This window comes from Lissotriton helveticus, chromosome 4_1 (assembly GCF_964261635.1).
Source record: "Lissotriton helveticus chromosome 4_1, aLisHel1.1, whole genome shotgun sequence".
Classification (NCBI taxonomy): domain Eukaryota; kingdom Metazoa; phylum Chordata; class Amphibia; order Caudata; family Salamandridae; genus Lissotriton; species Lissotriton helveticus.
This window is the reverse complement of record NC_136063.1, coordinates 482,397,934-482,421,707: the sequence shown is the minus strand read 5'-3', so window position 1 is coordinate 482,421,707 and position 23,774 is coordinate 482,397,934. Positions and strand designations below refer to the sequence as shown.

At 42.2% G+C, this 23,774-nt stretch overlaps 1 pseudogene; it reads right to left on the bottom strand.

Moving 5' to 3' along the window:
* LOC144828010 (endonuclease/exonuclease/phosphatase family domain-containing protein 1 pseudogene) overlaps positions 1 to 23,774 on the bottom strand; it is a 41,789-nt pseudogene that overhangs the window by 4,584 nt on the left and 13,431 nt on the right.

Genomic DNA, 23,774 nt, shown 5'->3' with positions numbered 1-23,774 from the left:
AATTAAAAGCAGTTAAGAGCATTGATCTGCCACACACCCCTGCAAGGATGCGGGGGCAGAGTCACTTTCCTGCAGGCTGGTGCTATCAAATGCTTCCAATTGTTTCTGCAGCTCGGCAAGGAGACTTAAGCCATTGATTCAAAACTCTCTGCCCCTGCTTTTTGTTACAGCCAACACTCCCAATTCCTACTTGATTATGTCTTCCTGGTTGCTTCTAAAGTTTCCAGATAGGTCGTGGACCTGCTAGCATAAGTAGTCAAAGTCAGCACTGTGGGGCAGGAGCAACATATGTTTTCAGGCATAAATGCCAGCACAGGTCCTAATTCCATCTGGTCATCTGGTACTTCTTCTAAGATGGCCTTCCTTTGTTATTTACCTCTCTGAGGCTAGAGGAAGCCAGAGCACCTTCCCCTGAGATTGCTTCAAAACGTCTTTGCAAGGAGAAGCAGGATTCAAGGATTCAGTGCTTCCAAAAGCAGATACAGGAATATATTCTTCTTCTACTATTCTTCTTCCAAGTCCAGTTATGTTCTGTGGTGGTGACCCTGAGCAGTTTTTCCTACAAAGGTTGCTAAACATCTGGTGATTACTCCTAGACCAGTCCGCGGAAAACATTCACACCCGTCATTTGAAGCATTTTCTGTAGTTGTAATAGAAACATTCTCAAAAAACCTTGTTGTTTCAAATTGGTGGATGCTGACGTCAGCATTTGGAGCACTTTGCCCACAGTAGCTGTCTTACTGAAATGGGTAAACCACTATTCTATGTCCAGTATCCTCTCCGGTTGAGTGGGGAGAGAGGTTCCCTGAGGCCACCTAATACCTTCTTAACACCAAAATCATGCTTACTAGCACATTTTCCACTATTCTACCTCTGATCTTGTCTTTGCAGTGCCACCTGTTGTCCCTGCCCACTTTCTCTCTTCAATCACATTCCACCCAAGCAGGAAAAATATTGCACACTTCCATTAAAGCTAAATATTACCACTGGAGAAGGAAGGGACTGATCAAAAATGAATTCAATGATTTGCGTGCTCTAAGGTAGAGCAAAACATATTATAATGCAATCATTCTGGCGGAATTTGAAAAAAATGTCTGCATTTAACAATGAATTGTATTTCTCATAGGCACTGCAACAGTGTGCAGATGAGTTCTTGTGACCTTCAATCACATCTGCAGTTTTCCTATAGAAAAGAGCTGTCACAGCCTAATGTAGAGAAAGGGAGGGCCTTATTCATGGACTCGTAAAGATATGAGTGCAGAGTCTCCACTATCATTCTTTTGCACACCATTCCACCTCAGTTAGGAACCAGCCATATGCAATCATCCCAGAGTGATTACCAGTGGCGGAAATTAATTCAAGCATCCCATCCATCAAATGTTTGTATACGTTAGTGTATCACCATAAGTAGGATAGGTATGCTCAGATGTGCATGCCATACACACTAGAATTAAACTATTCCTATATGATAAGCTCTAAGGGGAAACCAGTCCTGGGTTGCTTATGTTCAGATTCAGGAAGGGCCAGACTTGGCAGTTTGGGCTGAGTGGTTCCCAATAGAGCAGGGTCAAATCGGATAGGAATATGGCCAGGTCGAATCTGAGGTGGCATGGTGTGCAAAATAGCTCTAAATTAGGAGCGGCACAAGTGATTAACAGCGACTGAGATGAATTCAAGCAGTCCACCCATCACTTTTTAGTATAAGTTAGTGTGTTGTCCTAAGTGGGATGGGTATGCCCAGATGTGGGTTCTGTGCACACTGAGTCACTGAAACCAAGCTATACATGGCTGATGAGCTCCTAGATGAGCTGATGAGCTCTTACTAAGGGGAAACCGGTCATGGGTTGCTAGTGTTTGGGTTCTGGGAAGTCCTAGCCTGGCAATTCGGGCCGAACTGTTCCCACTGGAGCAGGGTAAAGGCTGATTTTCCAAATAGCTGGTTCCAAAATGAGGCAGCCTGATGTGCAAAATAACGATGGACTGGGATACAGCCCAAGTGATTGCCAGTGGCTGAAATTAATTAGAGCATTCCATCATTCATTTATTTTTTATACATTCATTGAAGTATTGTTTGCAGATGATGCACCCAATCAATGTGGGCCTCAAGTCACCACTAATGAGTGCTGTAGCTAATGTCAAAAGTAGGCTTTTTTAAATTTTATTTTGACATTTGCCTGTTGTAACTTTGTGACAAGCCTGAAATAATGCTTTAAAAGTCACTTATGCATATGGTTTAAATCTACCCCACAGCCTACTTTTGAAATATAACATATTGCAATTAGTTCACCATTTTACTTAGGTTCTACGTAAAAGTTACAAATGCCAGTTATTGTTAGCTGATCGTTCATCATGTGGAAGGGGTCATTGCCCAACACTGAAAATTGTTTCCCAGTATCGACACGCACAATTAGTCCACATCCAGTCTAAAAAAAGAAACAAAAATATAAAGAATTGCACATAAAGATAAATTCCCTGCAGCACTATAAAACCAGTTTACGTATTTTCTTGGAGTAGACGATCAAGCATTTCCAGGGATTATCCCATAGAAACTGGCATGATGAAACCAAAAAACTTTGGGAAGTCTACCAAGAAGCAGAAGTAAATAAATCATTAAAATTATGTGGGCAGTTACACATCCAACCATGTATTATGCTCTCAGAAGAGAATCCATGACGGGCAGAATAGTATACGAATGTACATTGTTGATATTTACATATAAACCAGTTAAAAGACAACTGTCTAATTATAGGAAGTACAACAATTATACTTACCAGAGTATTAGCTTTATTCTTTTTAAATGGCAAGCCCAGTTTTAAAATGTATAAGCAAAAAAAAAACGAAAAACTAAAGTTTGATGAAATAAACTGAAAATAAAATCCTACACAAACCAACTCTGTGGAATACAGACCTTCCTTTTAAATTGTCTACTGCAAACATTCAGACTTTTTTGAAAAGGTAAAGCTCTTATAAGTAAAACACTGACACTATGTAGAGGAGCTAGAATGTAACCTGGCAAGGTTTCTACAGCATTCCAGACTTGATCTTAAGCACCAAGTCCTTTTCCTGACACAAAGAGGTTGACTAATTCAATATACTCTCAACCTTGGCAATGTGAACTATCTGCTATGATTATTCAAGTGTAGTTCCTAAAGAACTCTCAATAATTGATTTCTGTACACACCTTATCCACCTTTATATGTGCCTTGAAAAACATAAATGGGATGGATAATGCTTCAATTCTTCTCAGTAACTGGTAATTGGGCCATATTCCAGTCCATTGTATTTTGCCCACTGTGCCTCTCTAGACAAAGACCAGCCATATGTAAACCAGTTTTGATCCTGCTCCCACAGGAAGAACCATCCAGCCAATCTTACAAGCCCAGGATCACTCCAGTCTTTAGCACAAGCACTTTCTATGTTTAGCATACGTTTGTGTCTCAGCAGGGGCACTCAACATCTGGGTAAGTCATTTAATCTCCCCATGCCTAACAAAAAAAGAAAATGAATGTGTCCGTCTATAATGCAACTGGTGCTCATGTAAAGCACTCTGATACCTTTGGGTCTCGTTCGAGATAAATAAAGCTCCAAAATAACACTCATGAGGAAACTCCAGGCGATCCAGAACACTGCGGCCAGGCTCATCTTTGACCTCCGTAGACGGACTCGGGAAACTCCAAAGGCTACCCAGCATGAAGAGATCCCAGTATAAACTACTTTCCCATGCATACAAGGCATTACACAATGAAGGACATGCGTACTTCAACCAACGCATAACCTTTCACCAGCCCACCAGGAAACTCTGATCCAGATCTTTCGCCCTAGTTTCCACCTGTCGCATCAGCTGAACTTACAGATGTTCAACCAATAAGAGAACAGGCAGCACTATCAGACAGCGCCTCGAGACCCTCACGGGTGAAGTAGCAAGGCTCTTCTACAAATCCCGATTGATTGATTGATTGATGACACCCGCTATACATTTTTTTAAATAAATTAAAGGTGCCTATTTGATGATCTTCTTTGACCTACACTTATGAATTTGGGAGTATACATTAGGGCCAAGTATCTCGAAGAATGTGTAGCAGAGGAATGTGAGAACCTGGACTGCATGATAGTTAAAAGGAGCTCCAGACTGCGACTTCTAATAAGAACTGCAATCTCACTAGAAAAGATTTTGGAGGGAGCAAGGTACATAAGCATGTACTTTAAAGAGACAATGGGGTCAACTCACAAACTGTATTTTTGAGTACATTTTGCAGTACTACTGTAGTAATATAAACAGATTACAAATTGCTCTTCACCAAAATAATGCCTCTAACTATCCTATCTTTTTCTGTGCATTGATCTTTGGACTGCTCATAAATATATGTTTTAGAAGTAAATGAGAGAGAGAGAGAGAGAGAGAGAGAGAGAGAGTAAGTGGCTGGAAAACATGGACTACTTATTACTAAAAGGGAGGGGAATAGGGAGGAGTATGGAGGTGTTGAGGGAGTGATAGGGAGGGGTTCAGGGAAAGTCATGTACCCACCCATAAAAGAGTGAGCCAATTTGCTATTCACAAACTCCCCTTTAAAAGTTACTATAACCAGAAATGGATTAAAAAATTACTCCAACTTATAGTTAAATTAAGTCCAACACCCCACATGGCAAGCCATTGATACTGCAACACACTCCTATAGAAATCAATTGAGTTAGGGACTTAAATAAAACCCCTTAGGGAATAATGTTAGCCCCTACAATGTGGAGGATGGCCCAGTGATATCCTCTGCACTACCTCCCCAGTGCGGAGGATGTCAATGGGTCACAAATGTCTGTGATATGTCAGACCCTCAATTTATCCCTATCTTCAGCGAAGGTTCCATCCATGTGGAAACACGCAATGGTCTCGCCACTGTTAAAAAAACCTTCTGCAGACCCCAAAATCATGGCCAACTTCCGTCCGATATCACTGCTACCTGCCTTCTCCAAAATCCTGGAGACCCATGTCCATGGGCACCTTGTTAAATACTCGGAGAAAAATGGCCTATTACACTCTTCACAATCGGGTTCCCGCCCTGGCTTCTCGACCGAGACTACATTGCTCGGGGTGACGGAAAATCTTCGCCTTTTGGTCGACAGAGGGGAGTCTGCTGCGCTGATCCTTCTGGATCTCAGCGCAGCATTTGACACCATCTCCCATCCCATTTTGTTAAAATCTCTCTCGGCCATGGGCATTAGAGGAACTGCATTGGATTGGATTGCATCGTTCCTTACTCTTAGGACTTTTCAGATTGCCTCCAATACCTCGACTTCAAAAATCCATCATTCCCCCTATGGGGTTCCCCAGGGATCAGTCGTGAGTCCCCTACTTTTTAATCTGTACGTAACCCCTCTTGCCCAGATTGCGGAAGATACAGGTCTAAATATGTATACATACGCAGACGATTCCCAGATTATTTTCTCCCTTTCAAAGGGTGAACAGGACGCTCCCTCTTGCCTTCAAAATGGCCTCAGAAAGATTGCAACTTGGATGAGTAACAACCTACTCAAGTTAAATGGCAACAAGACGGAGGTCCTAGTAGTGGGTCCAGATCACTACTTGTGGAACCCTAGGCACTGGCCCTCTGAAATGGGCCTTCTCCCTACTCCGTCTAACCAAGTACGTAATCTGGGTATCATCATCGACAATAAATTAACCATGGAGCCACAAGTCAACAATGTCGCAGCCATCTGTTTCACCATACTGAGATGGCTTAGAAAATCATCTGGATGTTGCCAGAAGACATGCAGAAGTCAGTAGTAAATGCTCTGATCACCTCCCGATTAGACTACGGGAACGTCCTATACCTGGGATCAACACAAGCAGTCAAGAGACGTCTCCAACTTGCCCAAAATGCTGCGGCCAGATTACTCTGCAAGTGCCCCAGAAGCGACAGAATATCTGGACACATCAAGGCGCTCCATTGGTTAAAAATGGAAAACCGCGTGATATTTAAGACTCTGTGCCTCATGCACAAAATCATATGGGGTAATGCCCCCAGATATCTACAATCCCTTGTGCAGGCTTATATGCCGGCCCGCTGTCTCAGGTCGGCATCTCAAGGCCTCTTTTGCGTACCGAAAGTGCGCAGAGCTACGATCGGAGGAAGGTCTTTCTCACTGCTGGGCCCCAAGCTATGGAACACTCTCCCACTGAACTTACGTCTGGAAACTCGCTATGACCACTTTCGCAAAGCAACCAAAACGTGGCTTTTTAACCAGTAAATTGTTCTAGCCTCCCTCTCAGAGTTTAACATCCTGCTCTGCAATTTAGTGTCTCTCAGCGCCGGGAAACCCTTTGTTGGGTAGCTGTCGCGCTTTAGAAAATTAATAAATAAATAAATACAATCCTCCTGGAGGGCGGTGGGGGAAGCTCTGATGCTCTGAGTGGAGGATCCCCCAGCATGGTAGCTTCAGTGGAGGCTGACAAGTAATCCCTTTACAGTGATGCATTTTTCAAATTGATCCTGCTCATGGATCGCAGATAGACCATGCTCTATGGGTAGGGAACACTAGCCACCAGGGAGAATATTTTAGAATTGGGAGCCATGGTCAACCATCACGTCCGCCTGACACTATTGCGGAATCGGGACAGACCGACCTCCAAGGCCTGAAGTGCAAATGACCACAAACAGTCCAAAGGAGCCTACGTGAGGGCGTTAAATTAAATTACATTGTTTAAAATAGTCACAAACCAAAATAAATATCATTTAATGGTAAAAAATATTTTAAATTTGTATATATTTTTCTTTTTATAATATATTGCAGTCAGTTTTTGTATTAAAAATTAATGTAATACATGTAATTTAATTATATAGTATTTTAATATTATGTGTTGTATTTAAAAATGAATGCAGCAATACATTTTATTAAATATGATGACATTATTTTTATTAATTATTTACATGTTTAATGATAATTAAAGCATATTAAAACAATTTCATTATTTAAATTTTACATTTTGTTGGAATCTATTTTTAATTCAAACTTATAAAAAGTAATTTTAATGTAATTTAATTTATTTTCATTAATGATAGATTTATATTTAAATTAAGTTAATAGTGCAGGAGCATTTTTTCTGTCTACATTCAAAAATAATATATACAATTAATTTACAATGACGTTTAACATTATAAATATTTTGTTTAACGTTTTACAAGTTGATGAGATTTTTTCAATTTCCTGTACTTTCCCATAGGGAGAACTCCACGGTCAGTCTCCACACTGGCAATCTATAGAAAAAAGGCCACCTGTCTCCACTTTAGTGGAGCAGATCTCTACATGGCAAAGTATAGGTAAAAATGATAAAAGTTTGTTAAACTTGCACCTGCTTCCATTATTTTCAATGGCAGACTGTTGCAGTACGAGTGGTTGGCCATGTGCTATTGCTACAGGGATTTTTTGTAGTCTTACTAACAAATGTAGCTTCACCCCACCCCCTGTTTTTTTAGGGGTGAAGAAGAATAAATCTACACTTTTGAGTAACTTTACACTTTGTGAATAGCCCACAGTAGTAAAATGACTCAAACCTTTAAGAGTAAAGTTACATAAATAAATTACTCACACGTGTAAATCACCTTTGTGAACATCTCCAAAGTAGTATTTAAGGTTAGCTCTTCGGGTTCTATTGCAAAACAAACCCATGTCATGTTTTCTTGTAAATGTATTGATGCTTGCAGCGTAGCCTGAAAAGGTTGGAGATAGCATTGCTTCAGCGATCAATATTTAGAGAAATGGAATGAGATTGATGTCAGGTGCCAGCTATAGGGTACAGAGATAAAGTCCAAGGCGAAAGAAAACCTAATGAGCCAAAGCAACTGGTGTTGTATTCATAAACAATCATTAAAAAATGATGAGTTGCAACTTCTGTGTGAGCTGAATAAAGCAGCACACATAGAAGTTACAAATCTCATTACTGATTGTTTATGTGCAGGAAGGGACCACTTCCTACGTATGAACAATCATTCCCCGCAACGCAGGTGCCTTTGCACTATGCTGCAAGGGTGCCTGCGTTGGTGCTAGGCAGCATTTAGCACCCGTGCTAGGGGAAATGCCAGGGTGTGCCGCATTCTTGTAAATATGGCGCATCCCTGCATTTTCAGATTGTTGGAGTGTGGCATTAGCAATTTTAGCTTACCAGTGCACTTTGGCATTCTCTAGTAAATAAGCCCCTTAGTGTTTTGGTTACTAATAAATGGAGAATGCTATTTATACAAAATTCTAATATTGATTGTACTCTAATGTCCTAGCGTTTGTTATTTTCCCTAGACCTGAGGAAATTGGCTAGAAAATAACTATCCAGCGGCAAAATAAGTGTTGACTAAGTTTCTGGAGAAGTTTCACATGAAGTTTATGATAGTTCTGTTTGTGAATAAAGTACACAAAAGGCATTTTCATAAACGATTGGAACTTTTTGTTGGTGGAGTGCTCGGGGATCAATTTCTCTTGTATGTTAAGTGTCTGCTCTGAAGAAAATTTGGTGGCTTTCCTTTGCCCTGGAGCTGCCGACTTTAATTCTCAGTAATATTATTTACTTCATTGTTTAGTTCTATTAATACTTGGTTTGTGTGCACCCATCTCACCCAGCCACCACTTTAATATTTTGCAACACAATGTGTGAATTTATTTGAGTCAAATGACAGGAGGGGGAGCAGAAAATACAAATGGGAATTCTTCAATTATTTAACTATTACATTGCTTCCCTCAACCTCGTGCAGGTCCAGGTATTCATATCACTCCTTTAGGGGAAGTCTTAACCTCTTCTATCTCTGAAGGATTTTGCTTATCTCATTAGTACCAAACCTTCATATCCAGCCAATCTCATCATTTCTTTCTTGAAGCCGACTACAAATGGGCTTCTTATTGTTCTCCATCTCATGGTTATCTGCTTCTTGGCAATTGACAAGGCCAAGTCAATGAATCTATTTGTAATCATCTTCTTCACAGGTGCAGGGAAGATTCCCAAAATGCATTACCAGGGTCTATCACTAAGTGTCCTTTAACCAACCTGACCACTTCCTCCCATTAATTAAATAGAGAGGGGTGGTCCAATCATATGGAACAACTCAGCTCTCCCAATATTGTATCTAGTTCACGTAGCTTGTGCTCTAAGTAAATATTCATTGATTTTTGCTCAGGGTGAAGTAGACTCTCTGCATATGAAACAATGTAATGCATTTAAGCCAAGCGATGTAAGACACCCTCATGGGCATTCCTAAGAAGGTCCCCTCAGTTCTCCACATTAATCAGCCTACCAATGTCTTCTTCCTATTAGTCTCTCAGCTTGTCATGTGTCACACCAGATGGCTCAATCATTGCGTGGTGCAATAATGTAATTGCTTTGTGTCTACCATTTCTATCATATATTAGCTGTGTACATTGGTGTTTTTAAGTACTGACAAAATGTTCCTATGTGCAAAAAAATGCCCTTTGGGTATTTCAAATGATTCCATTACTTCCCTGAAGGTCAACAATGTGCCTTTTCTATGTATATGTCCTATTTACTTCATGTGGTTATCCATTCAAAACTATAATCGACTTGTGTTGATCACTTGATGTGTACATAGGAGATGATTTCAAGGGATTTTGGTTGCATAACAAACTTTTATGTAGGTCTTGTGTAGATATCTAGCCCAACAATATCTTATCACCCTTAATATCTCCTTTGAGTCCCCAAATCATTGTTGCGCCACAGTACAATTTTGCTTATTTCAAATATTGGGATGAATCCTGCCGTGCCAAACACTTCAGAAAGACATTTCATTCACCACCCATCTTATCATACATTGTAATTAAGGAGCTAAATTATAAGCCTCCATATAAGGGTTAGGTATTCCTCCCTTGTGGGTTTGTAGTTTAAGTTTGGGAAGGACCACCTAAGAACTTCCTGTTCCCCATATGAGGATGAGGTCCCACTCATTGAACCAATACATGCTAATATTATAAATAGCGTAGCTGTTAGACCTGTAAGCCTTATGGTGGTCCTCCTCCAAACTTGCCTACTTAAGTCCAATGTTTGTTTATTTTGATTTTGTTGACCTTAGGACTCTATGCACTTTACCACTGCTAACCAGTGGTAAAGTGCTTGTGCTCACTCCCATAAACATGGTTTGATTAGCATACAACTGACTGGCATATTTAATTTACATATAAGTCCCTTGTAGAGTGGTATACCATACACCCAGGGCCTGTAAATCAAAGAGCTAGATGTAGGGCTGCAGGACTTATTGTGCAACCATCTTAAGTAGCCCTCTAAATCATGTCCCAGCATGCCATTGCAGCCTAAAAGCAGAGTCACACTGCCATTTTTACCTGGCATTTAAGCCCCCTTGCCAAGACATAACCCTCCTTTTTATTACATATTCGTCACCCCTAAGGTAGCCCTAAGTGGCCGATAGGGCAACGTGCTGTGCAATTCAAAGATTGGACATGTACATTTACGTTTTACATCTTCTGTGAGTGAAAAACTCCCAAATTAATTTTTCACTGCTGTGAGGCCTACCCCTCCTATATAATACCATTATCGATTCCTTATTACATCTAATAAGCTGTAATTCCTAATTGGAAGCCAATAGATTTATCATGTCTGGCACCTATGAAATTGTAATGATAATCCCTCTTTAATAGTAGAGTCGGATTTGTTATTACAATTTTGAAAATGCCACTTTTAGAAGGTTGCAAAAAGAACAATTGATGTACCGAATGCTGATGTCAAACGTTCACCCACATTGCAGAGATCTGGTCCTAAATCTATAATTTTTCTGCTTGCTATGCCATTCCAGTTTGGACCCAGCCATATGCAAATCAGTCTTGACCCTGCTGCCCATGGGAACAGTCCAGCCCTAACTGCCAGGCTAAGCCCTTCATGGACTGGAAGCAAGCACACCTGGACCTGTTTCTGGGTATCATCCAACATCAGCCAGGCTAGCGTGACTCCAGTGGCATGGAGAGCGCGGGACCCACATCTGGGCATACCGATCCCACTTAGGGCAACAAATGCAAAAATAACGATTGATGAACTAAATGTTGAACAATGTTAAACCTTTACCCCCAGTACAGAGATCTTAGCCTAAATGTATCTTTTTTTTTACTAATAATGCCATTTCAGTCTGGTCCCAGACATATGGAAATCAGTATGGACCCTGCTCCCCATTGGGAACAACGCAGATAGAACTGCCAGGCCAGGTCCTCCCTGGACTGTAAAAAGCATCCTGTCACCGGTTTCGGGGTAGCACCCCTCATCAGCCAGGCCAGCTTGACTCCGGTGGCATAGAAAGCATGGAACTCCGTCTAGGCATACCCGTCCCACTTAGAGCAACAAATGCAAAAAACGTTTGTGACTGGGATAAATGTTTACATTGTTCAGCATTAAGTCCATGATTTGTTCTTTTTGCTTTTAGAAAGTTGCCATTTTCCTACGCTTAGCTCTTTGTGCCTGCAGCCTGTCTTGGGTCACATGACTGGGAGCAGCTGACAGACTTTGTGAATTCCTCCCACAAAGTCACACAATGGAGGGATTAGGTGTGCTTGAATGGGCCATCTGCTGTCAGGATAGGGGGCAGAGCTCAGTGCAGCCCCATGCACCTGAATAGCTTGTACTGTTGTAGGGCTTCCACTTTCTATGCGGGAATTGTGGTTTGTGGGACAACATAAACATTTGGATGGTGCTAAACAGATTTTATGCACCCACTCAGTATATGTTGGACTGTAGTCCGGATAGCTCACAGAGCCTCCACAAGTACTCTTAAACCTAAGAGGTAATGAAGGGATGTGGCAACCTCACAACATGACAACCCTGACTCCCCAAGGAATTATGGTAACAGATCTAGAACCTTTTCGCTCAGTCACTTGTGCATACCCAGAGAGACGCACAAGAAATACAAACAGAGCTGTTTCAATATTTATTGAACAGTTGTGATTCTTGTGCAATTATTAATAGACAGAAGCATATGACAGTGATTTGCATCATGAGAACAGTTACAAGAAATAGCAAGTATACCATTGAGCTAAATAAGTATATATATATATATATGCTGGCATATAAGTTCTGTGTATAGTGTACACATTTTATGCGCTCCCTAACCTAGTTACTGGGGGAGGCAGATCTACCAAAATACCTTACTGGATGATCTAACTCCCCCTTGCCTGTGATTGAATGTGTTAAGGTCTCCGTCTTGGTCACAAGTTGGACATCCCTCCGTGTAGAGGGAATAAAGGAATCAGCTGGACTGAGACTCCGAGAGTGACCTCGCAGTGACAGCAGATTGCTCCTCTGATTTATGCACGAAATTGCGTAGGCATACATAACAACCGCATCCATGCTTCCATGCCGGGGCCTCAGCCAGGCTGTCATTGTTTATCCTCTTGTTATAGTGCCTCCTTAATGGATGAACAACAAATAACAGTAATTTCACAAGGGAAGTTAAGGCTTTGTACTAAATGTTCATGGTGTTGTGATAATGTGCCTATGAAGTGGAAATGTAAGCAATAGTGTTTCAGAAAACTAACCCTGCGCTGTCATGCAAGTACATGTGTATCAAAAGTCACTGTGTGTAAAAGAGGGAAAGTTAAAAAAATATGTGCATGTAAAATGACAGTGTTTCTTCCAGGGCCTAACTTAGCCATGAGACACACATTACTTGATGCAAATTCAGCTTAAACTATCCAACACAAATAAAAGCATTCCCAACCAGCACTATATAATAAATATATCCATATAAAGGCTTCAATTTTTTTATCTAAGAAAGGCAATCATATTGTTTGCTGCCAAAACATTAAGAAAGCTAAAAGTAAATAAGCAAATAAAAAACAGATTTTCAAGGGAATGGGATTGAAAATGAATTTGGAATATAAAAATGTGTCTAATTAAAGGTTCCCACCAATCAAAACTTCCAAATTGTTTATGAGTTCTGAGAGGTAGACAAAACATTTCTGTTCTAAGCAACTGCAGACAATGATCCCAAAGGCACACCCGGAGCAAGTATGTGGAGCAAACGTTTTCCATTCAGCCCCCACTACAGGTGCTGAAGGAGTAGTCACAGCCAGTAGGAAATCGCAGAGCCAAGATCCAATTTAACAGGAGCAGAAGCATCCCAGCAAGACTTATGGAATGTGTTCAGAAGCAACGGCAAACGCAAAGGGGAACGAATACAAATGGGCCTTTAAGGGGTACACCAGTACTTCTACATCCAGAGGATGAGCTGCTTGTGTTCCCAGACACAAGTCCAAGTCACACTCGAAAGTGCACAGCAGACAGAGCACTACAGGTTGCATGCAGTATAGCCACTCAGGCCGAAAGGAAAAGAACCAGTACTCATTCAGTTCCTAAAGCAAGGGAGCGCAGAAACATTGTACCATGCATTCATAGCACAGGAGTGTATGTGGTAGTGCCAGTTCCATTTGATCTTGAAATAGGACATCCATTGTGGAGTAGAAAAAATAAAAACTCAGTCCTGACAATCAGGAGTAGGACAAGCGGAAGTCCTCCAAAGCCGCTTCCAAGCACACAGTGTATAAATGAAGAAATGACTCCTTAGACTGTCTGAAAGGTGCTCACCAAACCAGACCCCAGGCTTTCAAAAAAGTGTGCTATCCCCACAGTGTCCAAAATTAATTTATCGAAGGCCAAATCGTCACCTCCTTAACTGTATGGTCAGGTGGAAACAGTACTAGCGTACAACAAGCCACAATGGCAATAATCATGACATGATAGGCTATCTCAGTCTCATTCTGCAGCAACCTTGATCTTTCAACATCAAATAATTCCCATTAGAGAGCAATCTGAAAGCTGGACGGATCACAGATGCTGGGAAACCTTTCAAGTAGCACAATAAGTTTGCCATTGACACATTACAAGCCCCGTGAAGCAAAACTCCCTTGTGCACTAAGGATTGACTTAAAGCCCTTTCCCAGACTGACCCACTATGAAAAATTTCCATCCCGCTATTTCGACAATGGAATCTAAATTGTAAAACACAAGACACATGACCATACCCTTCCCCCAATGCTTCCTATCTACCCACTTGATGGTATTGTAGATAGTATTGGAAGTGGAATGTCGAAATCAGTAATGAACACTTGAATTATTCAATCCACGGAAGGTATTTCAGCAACAGTGAAAGGTAACTTATCTAACTGCTCTATGTGTAAAATAGTGTAAGTTGCATTTTGCGTGCCATGAGTATTTGCTGTTATGTGAGGTGGCATTGTGAAAACAGACTTGTGGCAGTAATATGTCGCCATGGTACATGACCAGAACGAAGTGTCTGAAGTGTCCAACTCAATAGCATCATTTATTTAAGTTGAGACTGCCTGTGTTGTAGTGCGGACATATCATGTTGTATTATGTCTATTGTAGATGACACTATGTTACCCAGAGAGTACATTCTGGAAAATAAGGTGGTCATACCATTATCAACCACTTCTAAAGCCTTTTCTATATTAAACCTGTCAGTCTTTCAGCAGCTAATTTTTGAGGACCTAGTAGAATGTCATTAAAAAGAAGGGACAAGTGTTGTTACACCTGTGAAATTGTTGACACTGTAAGTTGTTAACACCCTGAGGGTTCTGTCTGCACATAATTCAGGTAGGGCCTGGAGCGACCCTTGACCCTTCCAGGTAGGTCGCTCCCCCTCCGCACAGCACCGCCTGCGCCTCCCTGCCCAGTTGCTGCTGCTGAGGAAGTTCGAGGCCCTCCTCCACCCGCAGGCTATCACCTGCGCCTCATCCCTGGAGGCCAGTGATAGGCCGTAGGTTTGCTCATCCTCCATTGTATTGCCTATATTTTCTTTCATTGCTCCAGTTGTAGTGACTACATTTTCATTGTTGTGTCTGTGACTGCTGTGTTCTGTCTCTCCCGCTGCCTGTACGTGGTCTGTGCCCGTTCTCTCCCTCTGTTCCACCCGCTGCCCCGTGTCTCTCTGCCCGGTTTCCCTTCCGCTCCCCTCGCTGCCCTCGCGTCTCTCTGCCCGGTTTTTCCTTCTGCTCCCCTCGCTACCCCGTGTCTCTCTGCCCGTTTTTGCCTTCTGTTGCTTAGCTGCCCCTGCATTTCTGTGACCTTTCTGCCTACTATGCCACTGTTTCCCCCCGTTATTTGTGACCTTTGTGCCCTTTCTTGTGACCTTTTGCCTTCTGTGCCACTCGTTTCCCCTGTTTTTCTGTGACCTTTTTGCCCTTCTTGTGATCTTTTGCCTTTTGTGCCACTCGTTTCCCCCTGTACTCTTGTGACCTTTTTGCCCTTTATTACCTTTCTGCCCTCTGTGTCACTTGTTTCCCCCTCATTTGTTGGGCCCTTTTGCCATCTGTTTCCTTCGTCGCCCCTCACGCCCCCGCTGCGGCGTCCCCTGCGGCTCCGCCTCCGACTGCCCATTGGCTGCCCCCGCCTCCCGTCTCCCAGCTGCTCCTCATTCCCACCTCTCCATACATGCTGGACGCTGAGCGGTCGTGCTGCTGGCGCGCGGCAAGCCTGTCTGCGCCCGTCCATACCTGGACCGCACCCAGCACCAGAACCCCTGGCCCCCGCACCGGCCATGACGACCGCCGCCACTACGACGCCATTACTCTGCACGCTCTCAACCCCGGACGGACCCACAACTGCTTCAAGGCCACCCCAAACGCACACACGGTCCCTTCACCTGCCGGAACTGCAGCTACACCAGCCACAGAGCCGACGAACCACCCACCAAGAAAGACCTCAACCACCTCCGATGCATACTACTGAACACCCGCTCCGCACGCAAACATGCCGTCGAGCTCTGGGATCTGCTCAACACAACCTCCCGGACGTCGTTTTCCTGACAGAGACCTGCTTGAACAACTCTTCTGCACCCAACATCGCCATAGCCATCCTAGACAGCTAAAAGATCACCCGCAGAGACTACACCAACGGAGTCAAAGGAGGAATCGCCATCATCCACAAGGACAGCATCAGGGTCTCGACTAGCAAAAACGATGCGCTCAGCACCGCCGAACACATGCATTTCTATATCCACACAGACCCCAACTCCACCCTCAGAGGCATATAAGGATGCGCTAAACAAAGGCTTGTTCCCCTGAACCTACAAATCCTGTGAGGGTTATCAAACAAAACAGTATTGCACCCCAGCAAGCAATTAAAGTAGGAAAACACCTTTATTGAGAGAATAGTGCCCGTTAGTACAGTGCAACCTGGTGGGATACTTTTGAGTGTGTGAATATATAGTCAGGAGGACGTATCCCTCCATTTTTCTTCCAGCGCAGTGGAAGACCCTCTCTACCCTTCAGGCTTTGAGCCATATATTTTTAGTCTAATGTTTCTAAATAAGAAAACTGTCTTGCAAATGTTGCATGTAGTATGCAAATGTTACATGAAGTGTGCAACTCCCATGCCCCCAAAAGAATAAAGAAAAATAACACTTACTGTACCCCAGTGCAAGACACTGTCCCCAGGACCCTCTAGTGAGGCAGGAGCCCCCAAAACCACTGCCATCATCAACCTGCTCCCTTCTAGCCGCCAAACTACAGCGTCTTGCCCTTTGTCTCCTCCTATTGATGTGAATAATATTGGCTCCGCATGGGGATTGGACAGACCCGTAGGTAGTCAATTCTGTTGTTCACTCATTTATTTTGTCTATACATATTGTTCCTCACTCATTGGGTGGTAAGGTTGCTCTGTGCTCACTCAATGCCCAGCACCTCCTGCAGACTATCGGAACTATCTTGGAAGTCCAATCATTGAATAATGTAAATTTTTGGGGCAAGTTCGTCTGCAAACTTCACTCTGCTGGCGGTTGGAAAGTTTTGTCCGAGCTCTACGCTATGTCGGGTCAGTGAGTGGTGAAACTCCACGAGCACCACTGGCAGAACGGAGACTGCCACCCACCCTTACTGAGAAGTACAGAGGTTCTGGGACAGCCACAAACTCCAAACAAGTACTGGGAGGACTTCTTAGACTATTCCAGCAAGGCAATGTAGGGCTTGGTGAGGGACAGAAAGATATATGATTTCATTGGGCAGTACAACCTGGTTTTGAAGGAGCACATGCTCAATATGTGTTTTATAGATGTTCACCAACACCTGGTAGATAGCAAGCTGACTGACCCTAGGAAGCTTGCTGAGGAGGGTGAACTCCGGGTCAGCGCCAGTATCCAAAAATACATCTGGAGTGACTCCCAAAGGGTGGTCATTATTCCCACCAGATGAAAGAGGGGGAGATAAAAAGAAGGAGTTCTCTCAAGGCCACCAAAATAGTTCTCAAGGGAAAGTGTCTCAGTCACCATCCAGCCATTCACAACAAATTTGCCTCCAAGTTCTAGGAGTATTGGCACTACAAGGGTGATCCCCAGTGCCCCTGGAGGGCAAAGCCTCCCAGGGGAGGGAATCCCCAGGGGTAGGATGGCATAGTTCTTGGGATGGTGTGACCACCAGGTCCATGGCTGTGCAGGATAGGAGTCAAAGAGGTCTGAAGTCTGTGTAAAAGGCCCAGACAGATGCCAAGACCGGGAGGGCAAGGGGCATGGGGATCCAGCCCCTACATTTCCTACACTGGAGGTGGATGGGGTGCCGGAGGAGGACAATCTGGAGCCTACTGGGGAGGACATTGCCTTCCTCAGTGACCTGACTGAGCTTGCAGGATAGCAAGCTGAAAGAGAACCCACCAGGGAGGAGTTCTGTAAGGCATGGAGAGAATGCCAATCCTGGAGAGCATGAGGCAGCAAGCTGAAGCCCTGGCAGCTGATGGTACCTCTGGAGATCACTGCATATATTGGGAGAATGACCTCCTATATAAAGAGCCTAAGGTACCTGTGCATGGGGCAAACCATGGGTTGGAAGTTCCCCAGAGGTGCAGAGCCTTCCTACTGGAATGGCTTATGAGACACCCCTGGCAGGACATCTGGGGCATGACACAACTTTTGCAAAGTTTGTTCCCCACTTTTACTGACCTAGGATGAAGATTTCCTCAGATGCACTCGGTAGGACTTGCTTAGTCTGCCAGGCCGATGAGAAGACAGGGAAAAAGATGACAGCTCCTCGTAATCAAGAACCTGTCATTAGCACCCCATTTGAAAAGGTGGACATTGACATTGTAGGGGCCTTGTAATCCAAGACAGTCTCAGGTAACATGGGTGAGGGAGTGGGTGTAAGTGACTGTATGAGTGAAAATGAGAGAGGTTGTATGGGAAAGTATGTGCTTGTCTCAATGACTTTATAGTTGAGTGAGTGCAGGTGTTGTATAAATGAGTGGATGTGTGAGTAACTGTATGGATGAGTGGTTATGTGAGTGACTATATGGCTGAGTGCATAGGTGTGTGAGTAGCTGTATGGGTAACTGATTTGCTGTGTGAGAGATTCTAAGGTGGTATGAGTGGATATGTTAGTGTCTGTATGACTCGATGTGTGAATGAGCGTATTGGTCAGGGAGTCAGTGCATGAGTGCCTGTATATGTGAGTTAGTGGATGTATTAGTGGCTGTATGGGTGAATGGATGTGTGAGTGGCTCCATCAAGTAGTCAGTAGATGTAAAAGTGTTTGTTTGGGTCTGTGAATGGATATGTCAGTGGTTGTGTGGGAGTGGGTGTATGAGATATTGTATGGGGTGTTCGTGGATGTGTCAGTGGGTCTGTGGATGATGTCATCAGTGATGTCATTTGAGGTGTCATCAGTGATGTCACTGACCATGCCATGAGTGATGTAATATATGAGGTCCTAAGCAGTGCATTGCGGTGCACAAGTTATAGTTAGTACAGCTAACTATAACTGCTGAATTTCACTGGTTTTGTAAGAGTAAAACCTGAGCCTAACTATAACGTCACAGTAACCTTTCGCAGATGGTAAATAAAAGATTCACAGAATGCGGAGGACTCATCAATAACCAAGGTATATATACCAACCATGTGGTAACACTATTCTGTTGAAAATTATTACAAAGCAGCACATATGTAGCAGGAACAAATACAAGAAATGGGTGAGGATGAACTATTAAAAACGGCACAATTTACAATGCACTGCAGTGACAAGACATGAGAAAAGTGAAACAATAGATATTGAAAAATGCTCATAAAGTGCATGAGTAGCAATAGAGTGCGTAGACGGTAAGGATAGCCAGCTAAATATGATTTCAATATGTCAATCGCTCTTTGGTCTTTACTGGCACACATCAGTCAGTAGTGAGTATCACTCAGCCACAGATCTGCAAACTCACACAATGCCACTGTGTCACAAAATGTCAGCCCTTGCCACATGATGTTCTAGTGAAGAGACAATATGTAATAGTGTGCTGGAAATCTCCTCAGAGGGTGAGCTTCCAACCTGTGTATGAAGTCTCTGAGTAGCTGACACCTATCATGGGTTTTGCAACCTCCTGACTATGTTGGCAGCCACCTCAGGAACCTTTGTTTATTACTTTTTGGGGGCAGGGTGCTAGCGTTTGCTCAGGCAGTGCGGGGCTATAAACCCCTCTCTTTTGCCTATCCCTGTGGCAGGCCAGATGCTGATGGTTTCAAAGTCCCACTCCCTGCTGTAAAGCTCACCCTTCCAATGCTCATCCCCCTCCTTTCACTATGATAAAAATATTGTATGGTTGTCAGGTCTGCATTTAGTAAAGGTGTCCAGCATCAGTGTGCTCTCAACAGTGTTGATTTAGAAAGGAGAGAAGAGAAGGGGACACAATGTCTATTAAGGATAAGGAAAAGGTTTGGCAGAACTCGTACAATAGACATAGTAGACAAGAATTAATGCAATGTTTTCAAATTCGTACAACTTTTACAAACTGCTCTCGTTACACAACATCCAAACACTTGCCAATGATAGTATGAAGGTTTGCATTGTCCTTTTTCATGTTTTACATTATGGCAGTTAGCCTTTACTTGTGAAGAAGCTTCCACTGAAAGATGCCAGCGAGGTGCTATAGGGGCGCCTCTAAGTGTATAAGGTTTTTGTCTCCCTGTCAACCTTTGCATGCACACATTTCACAGTGTAGGTATTTACTGTCAAATGCATATTTTGCTTACATAGAGGTGCAATGACATGTATGCTTACTTTATAAATTAAATTAACACTTGTTGAGAAAAGAACTGTAGTAAATTGCAGTTCATTACACAACTAAAAACTGAATAAGGTTTTTTTTTCTCACACATTTTCAATCGGGTTTTCTCAGACATTTTCGATCGTTTTGTCCACAACAGTATACACTGAATTGTCCTCTCTCCCTTAACCCTGGAGGTTCATATTTCTGGCAGTAAATACATGTTTCTCTCAACAGAGCCAATGGTCCCAATAATATCTTCATGGGGTCCCACATTGTTTGTCTGGAACATATCCACTAATTCAATTCAAATGGCTATGAATGCAATCAGGCTTCCTGCCAAGTTAAATTCAAAATAATCTTTATTCGGTTACTATTTCAACAACCATAAACGATTGCTAATGTCAAATAACCATGGCTTGCCCAAATCTCTCCACAATATTATTGTCTCTTGCAAACTCAATTCAATATTCCAATTGTGATTTATTCAATTTGTGGTCCACTGCATATCCCTACACTGGTCTTTGTTTTGCAATAGGGTTATTTTTTGGAAGGTACGTATTATTTTTCCTTCCATACAGAATATTAGCATTTCAAATCAAGCAGACCGTTACATTACTTTAACTGTTACATATTCAACTCAATTAATATACCCAAAAAAGGTCGCTTTTGGGTTGTGATTCTTTACACAAGTACAGGCTGCTTATATCAAGTAAAAAACACGTTTTCTCATTCAAAATCAATTCAGTCATTGTACTTAAAAATGTTCACTCTCGAGTTGGTTCTTTACATAACTATGGCCCTCCTATCTGTGAGACGAGCATCTCTTTATGTTCAATTATTGTTCCGAAAAGTTCTCTCCAGTGATGTTTCCCCACATAACCCTAAAGTGCTTTTGTTAGTTAAAAATGTATTTTTCTTTTGAGAATTAAGGGCCATATGTATCATTCCAAATTGCGCTCGCAAACGCCGAAATTCGCAGATCGCAATTGAGCTTAGTGGTATGTATTAATGAAAAACTGCCTTGCAAAATAAGGAATTGCAAAATTTGTGATTCCCTATTTTGCGATTGCATTTAAGAAGCACAGAAAAAGTGCAATTTGACCTTAAGGAATCGTAAATTACCACCAACTTCAAGTTGGTGTCAATTTGCGATTTCTTTGAAAATTTCATTTTTTGTGTGGATTTTTCAAAGTGCAATGTGGCGCACATACATGCCCTTAGGGCATGTATGTGCGCCACATGTGCACCCATGCTTATTTCTGGGGAGCAACAGGGTGTCCTTTTGACACCCTTGCAACCTTGAAATTGCATTCTCAATTTGCGTTTCTCTAATTGCTAATCGTAAATTGAGAATGTCTTTCCGTTCATTCCGATGAGCCTAAAGGCCCATAGGAATGAATGGGGAGGGTTTCCTTAATTGCAAATCGCACTTTGCGATTCAGAATTAAGGACTATGTAGGATTTGCAAATCTTTTTGCAAATCCTACATACATCTTGTTTTGCGATTCTCAAATAGCGATTCTCTAAAATTCACTATTTGAGAATCGCAAAACCAAACTTTCATACATATGGCCCTAAGTCTAGTCAATATTCTCAATTCTTGAAATGAGTTGTCTTTCATGATTTCTCTCATACAAAATCAGTGTACTCAGAGTTCCCAAATCTGTTTTCCTCAAATCGGACTCTGGCACAGAGGCAGGGCTTTCCTTTCATGTAAAAAAAATGATTTCCTTCCAAATTCTAATTAATCTTTCATCCAATCCTCATTTTCATTTATGCGATGGAAGTGCTGCAGAGGCAGTGCTTTCCTTTCATGTAAAATTTTTTTATTTCCTTCCAAATTCTAATTAATCTTTCATTCAATCCTCATTTTCATTTATGCGATGGAAGTGCCACTTTTCCTCTACATTGAATTCAAAGGGACCCATTCATAAACTGCATTTTGTAGAATGTTAAGTAATACTACAGCCTACAGAAAATGGGGCTTGACCCTATTAAGTCATTTAGTATAACATAGAAACATTACCTTCATTCACCATCTTTAATGTCAATGTGATTCAAAATCAGCTAAGATTTTTCATCTAATCTGTATTAAATTTATTTTCAATACATTCAAAGCCTTTCTTTAATTATTGAACACAGGATTTTGTTTAGTGCTTCTATTACATGAGTAGATAAAACACATCAATTGGCAATTAGTTTAAGACCTCTCACAAAAAAGTGCCTAATCAATAAAGACAATGAATAGAATCTAATTAGTAATAAATTAACACAATAGTACAAAGTAATCCAGAGACACAAAAAGGAAAAGAGTGTTCAAACAACCTGACCGAGCAGTGATCAATCAACATGAACTTCTTTTAAATGTATCCTCCTTGAGTGGGTGTTAATAATTATCCATCAGTCCGAAATTAAGGTACTCAATCCCTTTTGATAGTTGCACCCCAAAACTCCAATGCCATGCCTATGTGATTTGGTCTTCTTTGGGAACTACATTTGACGGGATCTTCCTCTGGGCCATGCATTTATGGACAAAGATTGTACAGTATTCTCCAACAGTTAGGTAAGTTAAGGTAAAATTTATTGTGCAGTAAATTAAAACCATTACAAACAATCCCCGTTTTACACAGTTTCAAACTAAAAAAGAGAGGACAACAAATTACAATAATAGTTCCACGCTAAAAGGCTATTTGTTCAGAATACAAAATAAAAACTATAAAACATGCGGTTAATAATTTATAAGCCTCAAATAAACATAAAGGCTAGCCCAGAAATTCCCCTATCAGAACCATTTCTACTACAGGGGATGTCGGGAAGGGAATAGAGTACCATTCGTACGGATTATTAAGAGCGTTAATAAGGTGACCAGGGGGACGTTGGACCGATTTCATTACTCAGTGCCCATATGAGGCTGTTCTGGTCTTAAGACCAGTTAGCCATATCTCTATGTGCGAGGTTGCCTTGCAGATATATTAGAAAAAAAGCCAGGGCATGATTTAAGTGTGTGTTTAGATGCTTGATTTACATATATTTCCGAGTTTAGTCGTCTTGACAATCTCGGCCCTGCATGAGGTAAGAGACAGAGGGTATTTAATTCCCAAATTATCCTTAAAAGAGGATGCAGTGCCTCAAAAAAATGGCATTTGGAGCTCAGAAACAGAGCTCCTTGCCAGAAGAGGCCTGGCAAAGGACTAAGAAGTGAGGAGGACTTATTACGGGAAAGGGCATTGACAGTTGTTGCAGAGGAGCTAGGGTTAGCCCCCCGGAGTAAATTAAGTTTGCTCAATCTCCCTTTCCGCCCGGCTAGTTATTAGAACCTTTGGTACAAGGGGGCGGCATGAGATAATCCACCACATGATCTTAAGCTATCCTAGTTTCGAACTGACAAAAGTTTAAAACATGTGATACCAAAAATTATTCATTAACAGAGTGATTTTAAAATCACGACCGTCGCCCCTTCAGATGTAGTGTCTTGGATCAAAAAGCTTCAAATGGCGATGCTGTTCTTTCTGTTTCTTCGCTGGGGTATTCAGGAGCTTTTCTTCGAATGGGTCATGAAACTGTGTTCTCCCCTGCAACCGTACTCCTGTCTCCATGAGTTTCTGTTTGTTTTTTGAGTCAAGCTTCGGTCCCTGCTAAGAATTTTACCATCTGGCAGCTCAATTGGATATCATTGCCGCTAAAGCATGCCAGCACCGCTTGCCTGTAAGACAAAATCCGTTTTCTGTTAAAGAGCTGTCTCAGGAGGTCCCGTCGA